Source organism: Lactuca sativa, chromosome 3, assembly GCF_002870075.4.
Source record: "Lactuca sativa cultivar Salinas chromosome 3, Lsat_Salinas_v11, whole genome shotgun sequence".
Classification (NCBI taxonomy): Eukaryota; Viridiplantae; Streptophyta; class Magnoliopsida; order Asterales; family Asteraceae; genus Lactuca; species Lactuca sativa.
The window spans coordinates 284,054,570-284,063,351 of record NC_056625.2 but is presented as its reverse complement, the minus strand read 5'-3'; positions in this window follow the sequence as shown (position 1 = coordinate 284,063,351).

The following is an 8,782-nucleotide window of genomic DNA, read 5'->3' as shown; positions in this document are numbered from 1 at the left end:
GAACACTAGTGTGTGTTCTTGGTGAACTTGAAGAATCAACTTTTTTGGAATATTTAGATGGATGGATGTGTGTTAAAACACTAGATTAAGTGATACACTAACTTGAAAGAGTTAGAAACACTTACTAGATTGAAGATCTCGAAGAAAACCGAGATGATACTTGAGAGAGTTTGGGAGTTTACTCTTGGAAAGGTGGAAAAATGCAAAAAATGCCTAAGTGCCACTTTTATACCCCTCCCCTTTAGGGTTTACGGCCGTAAACACCAAGTTTATCTTTTGATGTGTCGGGACTTTATTGTTGCACAATAAACCCTAGGGCATCCTCTCTCCCGGTATCTCCTAAAGTGTTAAACCTAGAATACTCGAACTTTTTCCAAAAAGTCTGAAATTTAATAGTAACTGTTCTGACTTCTATTGACTTGATATGTTATGCAGAATGGAAGTTTCGGGTTTCCACATCATCCCCTCCTTAGAAGGAATTTCATCCCGAAATTAGCTTTCTTAGCATCACTATTGGGGTTGCGCTCTTCTGATTGGCAAAATACCCACTCGTAGACTTGGCAAATTTTCCCTTCTGTTCATGATAGGATTCATACCTGATCCATCTATCATTTCCTCGTGTATAAAAGCCGTATATAATTTGGGTTAGTAGGACTGACGGATGTGCGACTCTACCCCAGGTCCACAACCCAACGAGGACAGGAGATAGGGCGGAAACACACATACTAGACCTGTGTAATCATAATCATATACCACCCTTGCGTATACACTAAATAATAATAGGTAGGCTGTATTCATCCATAGTCTCTGTGCTCGAACTTGGTCTGCTGGACGAGTGGTATTTCGTGGAGGTTTGTTGCGGTTTCTTCGGAACGGATAAGAACATGAGGTACTCTACGCATGATTACTCCGGTGTTCTGGAATGGCGGCTTCGCTAGCAAAACGATTTCGGAGAAAAGATGTGCGCACGAAGTTGGTATTGCGAGGATCGAATTGACTCAAGTTGTATGATAATGTCGGAATCATATGGAAACTAAAGACATTAGATTTGAACATAAGGCGTTATAGACAAAACACCACAATACAACCTTTAACAGAGTTACTGTACTTTAGTTTAACTACAAGACTATTGCTGCGAACAAGGTGTACTACAAAAGACATGTATACGTAGCAAGAGGATCCCTTAACTGACTGGATGTCGCAAAAGATAAGACTCTACGTTCACTAGTTCTAAACAGTTTATAAGTCTACTACAATGGAACGCCTTAATTACTTTAACGTGGGTCCGGAGTAGTCTCTCCTGTGGCGGTGATCGTTAGTATCCTACTGACTTTGCCAGTATTTGCTACTTCTGGGCAGTTTCTTTTGTAGTGACCCACCTTGCCACAACCGTAACAAGCCTGGCTCATACCAGCGCTAGGTACTTGGTTGATCGGTCTTGCTGGACTCTTGCAGTAACGTATGGTGTGTCCCTTTTGTTGCAGTTTAAGCACTGCATCTCTCGACAAGGTCCATGGTGGTGATAGTTGCACTTGTTGCACTTAGGGAGGTTACCCGCACATGGCTTTGCTGGTAATGGGTTAGTAGAGACTATTGCAGGTAATATAGCAGCATTGACTATAACTTGTTGTTGTTTCCTTGAGGATCCTTGTGAGGACTCGTCTTTCCTCTTGTTCTTGTTGTTGTTTCCTCCTTGTTGATCTTGTACATAAATTTTTGAGTTCTGATGGTTTCTGTGGTCAATCGTAGATTGTGCTAGTTCATTGGCACTATCGAAAGTATCGCGCCTTGATGCTAACACACTTGACTGAATTTGGGGAAATCGTACCCAAATATACCTCTTTAATTTCTTGCTCATGGGAGCAACCATATCCGGGCACAGGTTTGCCAGATCACAGAATCTACCCATATAGGTTGATATATCGGTACCAACCATTTCCAGGCTCCAAAGTTCTTGTTCGAGCTTTTGAACTTCCCCTCGAGGACAGTACACTTTCATTAGCATGATCTTCAAGTATTCCCAAATTATCGAATTTGCCACTACTATAGTTAGGGACTTAACCTGGCCATTCCACCAAGTTAACGCTCTATCAGAAAAGGTACAAGTAGCAAACTTGACCTTGTTGCCCTCCGGGCAGGCGCAGATCTCAAAGACTGCTTCTGTCTTTTCAATCCACTGCCTTAGGACCATAACCCCACCAGTTCCATTGAATTTTCGGGGTTTAACATTTGTAAAATTCTTATAGGTGCATTCACTTGGGACAGGAGCATTGATGGCTGACACGACAACTGCTACTGCAGCCGTGAAGGCTGCTTGGAACTTGGCAGCATCGAAAGAAGGAGGTGGCTGAGGTGGTGGAGGAGGTGGTGGTATTGGTGTTTCGTTACTAGGGTTACGCCTTGGGTTGCTGCGAGGCGGCATCTTTTGACTATACGATGAAAAGATCACAACACGGTAAGAATAATCGAATAAGGAGAGTGACTCATGGACTAACTCTCCATAGTCCAACAACACAATTTAATAACACGTTGAATGAGGATCTAGAAAGGTGAAAGCATTTGGACAATAATGTCCATACGATTTGGTATCTGTCAAAAATACTGGAATTATAGATGTAACATGTCTTGGAAAAGTGGCCTAGGAGTAGGCCTTACATCAACCATTGATGGGAAAATTTTGACAGGACAACAATCTATTCAAGACCAAATAGATCTAAGACTTACGATGATAGGAAATTAGACCAGGGTTTTACATAAACTAGGTTAGATCCGAAGGAGAAGTCGATGAGATTCTATCGGCGACGAGAACTACCAGAAAAGTCTTCAGTTGAGTGATCATTTGGAGGGATTAGGAAATCATTCTCTGGCTCTTCACCGAGCCATCCTGCATTGTCGTGGTTGGGGTAGTGCGGGTTGTCGTGGAGATGGAATCCAACCATCATAACTATGCGATAAAAGGGATATAAGAATTAACTAAATAGACGAACTAACTTATATAATTATAAGGTGATCCTTATCAGTTGCTTCAATACTTGTTTAGTGTATACCAGTTATATGTATTTAGGATATGATAGACCTTCGAATAAGTGACCCTAATCCTAAGCCCCCAACCCAACGAGGACAGGACATAAAGCAAAGATTCACAGATTCTAAGTCTATGACATCCTAGTACATATAACCTTAGTCTATCCACTAAACTACTAATTACATACTAATAAAAACCTATTTAGTTCTCAAATAAGTAATTACAGTAACACTAAATTCCCCTATGGTATTTCTTTTGTGGTTGTGTTGGTAAGTTTTTAGACTTGTTGCCACATCACAACCATTCTTCGGAATATGCTAATCACTCCTCGGACCAACATAGTTGATCAGGTTATGCCACTCCCAAGACTGACTATACATCCCCAAGCTTACTTGTGATATTCAACAATCGTAATACTTTTGTTCTTGTCATTGTGAAACTGATTTTAGTATGAATGCATGCACGTATACTTTCTTAAATATTTTATTATTTAAAGTATAAACTCTTGGTCAGAGTATTTTAATCCCATTGTATTTATAGTTTGTATATCTTTTATGGGTTGATATACTCAATTCACTATAAAAAATGCTCTGATACCAATCTGTCACACCCCAAAACCGGAACGGCAGAAATGTTCTAGGGCGGAGGACGTCAAGTAATGTATCACAACAATAAAAAGTAGTAAACAAGCAACATCATCATCTATTGCATTAATAGTATAATTTTAGTTACAAGTGTGTTCTTTCATAGGATAAGACAACAAAATGAACAATCAAAATTAAAGACGAGTCTGAACTGCTCCGTCTTCAAAAAACCTGGTTGCCAAACCTGTCTATTTGTGACTTGACAATACAAGTTATTTTGAAAGCGAGTATTAGCCAAAAAGCTGGTGAATTCATAAGTATTAATGTGTCTTTGATTAGTAAAACTTGTAATGAAAGTCTTGACATTGTTTTGAAAGAAAGTCTATACAAGTGTGGAAATGTTTGTAAGTAATGGAAAGCATTTGAAAAACCCTAGAAATCCCTATGATTCCTATTAGTATAGATGAAATCTTTTACCAAAACCTAACTGGTTTGAAATTAACAAAGATTATATATATATATATATATATATATATATATATATATATATATATATATATATATATATATATATTCTACCTCATCGTTTATGTGAATGTATCACAAAATAAAAGTAATAGGAAAAATATATCCATGTAAGTGTTTATCCTATTGTATTAGGATCAACCCGACATCGCGACTGCCGAAATAGTAATAACCTTGGACATCCGTAGATGTTCATTTTCCTTTGTAGCTAAGAGCAGGGTGTAGGAATGGTTAGTCCCGTAAAGGTACCCTAATATAAGTATTATCCGTAGGCATCCGTAGATGTTCATTACCTCTGTTGCTAACAGTTGGGTGCCGGAATGGTTAGTCCCGTCTAGTACGTAAGTAGTCTTCTCACGAGACCCGCTGTAAGTAAGAAATAATATGATTTGTAGTCCCTAAGCTACATTTGGAACTAAAGGTGACTTCCATAACGAATCACTAGGTCGAAATCCATATTTATTACCAAATCATATATAAGCCCAAACTATACCTATAATAGCTTACTAGGGATATATGAACGTATACCTTTGCTACCCAAATGTACTGAACTGACTGACTAGAACTATTATGTCCGTATATGTACACATGATATATAACTAATATTTAGACGACCTTCGGACAGATACCCGATACCCTACCAGACCATGTCCCAACGAGGAAAAGGGAATAAAGCAGGTTAGCCTTCCTAAGTCCTTTACACATTACTTATATAATTCTGCATATATAGGCATGCTTTTAACAAAGTATCTATGTAAATGTATCCAAGTAAGTGTATCCATGTAAGTGTACTCAAGAAAGTGTATCCATGTAAGTGTATTCAAGTAAGTGTATCCCTTCATATATCATTTAGTATAGACTCATGAATGAACTGACACTAGTGTATTCCTTGCACTTGGAATGGTAAGTAGTATCTCCTAACTATACCTATAATAGTTACTAGTAAGGTACAAGTATACTGAAGGTATACCTTTGCTAGCCAAAGGTACTGAATTGACTGAGGGTACTTTTATGTCTATATATGTATACATGAAATATAACTAATAGTTGAATGACCTTCAGATGAATACTCGATACCCTACCAGACCATATCCAAACGAGGAAAAGGAAATAAAGCGGGTTAGCCTTCCTAAGTCCTTCAAGCATTACTTATATAACTATAGATATACATGCATGCATTTGATAATATAAAAGCATAAAAGAAGTTTTATAAAACCTTTGAAAAAGATTAATATCTAAGAAAAGTTCGACTTGATGCCGGTTTATAAAACGATTTGAAAGTATTTTGTTTGAATATACAGTTTAAGTATAAGAAAACCTTTGTTAGAAATACATTTGTAATAGAGTTTAAAAGGTAACATATAGTGTATAAAGCAGTTTGATAAAGAGTTTTAAACATATAAAAACGTTTAATGAAACATTTGAAGAAATCTGTTTGGTAAAACAACTAACGTATAGTAAATCTAATTGCATGTTAGTTATTAATCACATGTGATTGATATAATGACTAGCATGATTCAACTTGTATCCCCCCATAACAGCATTTAAAAACATTTAAATAATTGATTAAGGGGTATGAACTCACCTGTAGTGAGTGGTATGGATGAACTGAAGATGTAGGATTGCTAGGTGTCAAGTGAAGTCTTAAACACACTCTATGATCCTAGTTAACATATAATATCACATATATGTATCCAATTATTCTTTAAACAGCTAATAAACAAAGTTAAGACACCCTAGGACATGCTAAACACCTTATTCATGTGTTATAAGTCCCAAGGATTGCATCTAAGTGTTGTAGGGAAAGGCTAGTGTGCTTGGGGTTCAAGGAAAACTCCATTAGGGAGTTTATGGTTTTGTGGTCACAACCAAAAGAGTTTACGGTTGTAAACCCTTGATTTTACGGCCGTAAGCTCACACCCTTTATGACCATTTGTTGTTTGAAGCCTTAAGAGTCCCTAGAAGCTTTTCTACTTGAAGTATGTGACTAAGGAAGGAACTAGGGCACCATTTCACTCCTATTTGGAGTTTACGGTTCCTAAACCATTTTCCTTTGAGTGTACTACCGTAAAATCATAAGGTTTATGGTATTTTGGGGGGTTTTGAAGTTCTTAGCTCATCAACGTAATAGTCTAGGTTAGATTCTAGGCATAAGGAAGGAATATGGGACATTTATACATACTTTGGGTTGTTTACGGTTTTTGGAGCTCCCCAAACCGTAAACAAATATAAATGAGAGACTTTTGTGCCTTTTATGTGATAAACACATCAAGGAAGGATCTAGGCATGTCCCTAAGGCATTGTGAAGGACTAAGGCACCCAAAGGCACCCTTTGGCACCTTTACTTGGTGTTTACGGTTCAAGGACTTCTTGAACCGTGAACACCTTGTTCTTGGTGTTCTTTGGATATTTTCTTGATGTAAAGATGTGTAATAAGAAGTATCATACTCTAGGATAGAAACTCTTACGGTATAGAAGCTTGAAATGAGCCAAAAGTCCAAGAACACTAGTGTGTGTTCTTGGTGAACTTGAAGAATCAACCTTTTTGGAACATTTAGACGGATGGATGTGTGTTAAAACACTAGATTAAGTAATATACTAACTTGAAAGAGCTAGAAACACTCACTAGATTGAAGATCTCGAAGAAAACTGGGATGATACTTGAGAGAGTTTGGGAGTTTACTCTTGGAAACGTGGAAAAATGCTAAAAATGGCTAAGTGCCACTTTTATACCACTCCCCTTTAGGGTTTACGGCCGTAAACACCAAGGTTAGGCCATAAACTCTAATCTTTTGATGTGTCGGGACTTTATTGTTGCACAATAAACCCTAGGGCATCCTCTCACCCGATATCTCCTAAAGTGTTAAACCTAGAATACTCAAACGTATTCGAAAAAGTCTGAAATTTAACAGTAACTGTTCTGACTTCTATTGACTTGATATATTATATAGAATGAAAGTTTCGGGTTGCCACACAAAATGAGATTGCTCATGACAATTGAACCACCTAACCTTGCCCCAATTAAACCCAACTTTCTTGCCTCGATTCATGCCCCAGTTGTTCTTTCCTGTCTTATTGGCAAACTGTTTAGCTCTGAACACCGCCATGGCAATTTTCCAGGTGATATCCATTTCCTCAACGCCTTCTGGATGAATTTGGTCGAGATCAGCAAACGAAATTTGAGGAGGAAAATCCCCAGCTAATAAAGCATTGTAACAATTCACGAGACCAGAGGATAGAGCCAGATTTTCTTCAACTTCCTTGGTAGTGGATACAGAGGGAGGAGCTTTTAAGGAGGAGGTTGAATGTGGAATAGCTTGGGTTTATGGATAAGGCATGGATGATGGAGTATCATGGGTTTTTGGTATAGTGAAAGCTTGAGTTTGTGGGACAGTGAAAGATGAAAAAACATTGTTCGATGAAATTCCAAGATTAGCTGTCGAGTAGGAATTCACATGGTTTATCTCTCTTTACTTATCATCTAAATCACAAGCTTTGATGATAGCTATTGCTTCAGCAAGATTGAGTTTGATAAGATCTTTGGTTTTCTTGATAACAGAAGCATTCATGTCCCATGACTTGGGAAGAGAGTTCAACAGTTTCTTGTTAATCTCTATGTGTGGTACAGAAATTCCAGCAGTACTCATTTCTGTGGTAAGAGTAATAAATCTCTGAAATTGGGCCTCCAGAGTCTCCCCGAGAACATGGTTGAACATGTTGAATTTTTGACGGAGCATGTCTTGTCTACTCAGTTTTATGTCTTCATTGCCTTCATAGACCTCTATCAGTGCTTCCCAAAGTGCTTTAGCAGAATCATATTCCCAGAATCCTTTAACGATGTCAGGGGATAAAGTCATTGTCAGAGTTGCAAGTTCCTTTTCCTGTTCTTCAACTTTCTCAAAATCCTCATCAGTGTAGATTTCAAATTCTTTGTCAATTATGGTTACATTTTCCAGGATAGTGGTGATTCTAATAGAAGCCCTAAGAATGTTGTGCCAAATCTTGAAATCTTTCATTTTGATGTATTTTTTGATCATGTATTACCATTCTAGAAACCCTTCTACTAATAAGAGACACGGAATTCTTGTAGTAGTTCCCATGATTTAATCTAGTTCTTAATGAATTGCACTTTCTTGAGGTTTCATTTTTTTTAATTTAATTCAATTTTTTTAAAAAAAATTAATTAAAAACAAAACTTGTTCAAAAATCAAAGAAAATCACAACCGAAAAGGGTTTACAGCCGAAAACGATTTACAGCCGAAAACAATTTACAGTAAAAAAAGAATCAATCACGCTCCACAAAAAACGATTTACAGTCGAAAACGAATCAATCACGCTCCACCGAAAAACGCCCATATCTTGATGAAATAATGATTTCAAAATGTTTTTCGATCCTTTTGGCCTTGAATTCACGATCAATAGCAAAAACCCAACAACAACAGTAGCAACAACGAATGATTTGCAATAAGAAGCTCCAAACATATTCAAATCAGCCAAAACAAGTTTGATCAAGTTGACACTTGATAGGCTATGATACCAATTGTAAATCTCCAAAACTAAGGACCAACTAGTGATCAGCAAAATCAACAAGCCAAAATGGTAAAAACTAGAAGGAATAAAGGCAAGATCAATCCAAATGCACATGATT